Raw genomic sequence first — 1269 nt, forward strand, 5'->3', positions numbered from 1 at the left:
CCTCACCCCCCCACGCCCCCCTCCCCCCTCTCCTCCACTCCTGTTTGGTTATAAAAGCAGCTTTTGGCTGGTTGAAATGCGTATTTATTTCATGTCATGTTTGCTCCTTTCCGCCGCTAACCAGAGCGACATTATGTGAACTATATATCCCTTTGTCGCGTTTGATCTGCCCGAATCTCCTCACGTGCCTTTTTAACCCATTCAAGCCGGGAACGCATCTACAAATGTCTTCTAAATCTTCTAAAACAGTTTTCTGAAAAAACGTATATTGAACAGTATGAGAACAGTGGTTCTCATACTCCCAAAATTATATGTATTTGGCCGGGGACCCCCATCTGAAAATATGTTGTTCCAGGGACCCCCAGAAGCAAAGATTTGAGTCAAAAATGTTCCCTTTAAAAATACATATATTCATAGATGTTTTCCCAATTTTTCAAAAATAGCAGATCTACAAGCTCGTAGCGCGGCACTCGGTGCCGCGCTATGAGCTTGTAGATCTGCTATTTTTTGAATAGCCAAAAGTATAACATAACTGATGCTTTCCCGGTTTGAAAGGCTTAAAAGAGTCACGCTCGTTTCGCCCGTTCAATCTCTTCAAGCACTTTCGGCACAACTGAAATATTCAGCCCCATAAAACGTTAAGTAGAAATGAAAGGGAAAATTCCCCCGCTGCTTCAGCTTTAAGGGTAGAAAACAAACGGGCGCAGCCAGGAAACTGTCCTTTGTTATAAAATATCAAAGGACTCATGGCTTGAAGGCAATTATATTACAAACATTTATGTGACATCATGACTTATATATTATGTATTATCATAAAGGAGCTCTCATAGAACTGTGTATAATCCAGGGCTGGCACACACAGAGACGACGTTTCTCAACTTGTCAGATTGTTAGAAAATGGACTTGAAAAGGGGTTCCAATGAAAAATGCAACGTAAGAGTCAGAACCTCCTCCTTTAAGCTCAAAGTTAATGAATGATTCAGAAAAAAAGAAAATGTGCTCGCTCACCCGGGGGGAAAAAGACTGACATTAGATGACAAACAAGGAGATGCTAGCTTTCATCGTGGAACTAACAGATACAGGGCCCTTTGTACAATATTCATTGACTAATTGAAGGTAGGGTAAGTGATCTTCCTTTGTTAAATAGAAGTGTTAAATAACTGTATATTCTGATTGTAATCATTGCTATAGAGTGTCTGTTCAGTTACAGGGGTCTCCCTGTCTCTCCAGCTCTTTAATAAACAGAAAATGCGTTTTCAGGTCGGGATA

This window comes from Gymnoscopelus braueri (assembly GCF_963280865.1).
Source record: "Gymnoscopelus braueri genome assembly, chromosome: 24".
NCBI classification, from domain to species: Eukaryota; Metazoa; Chordata; class Actinopteri; order Myctophiformes; family Myctophidae; genus Gymnoscopelus; species Gymnoscopelus braueri.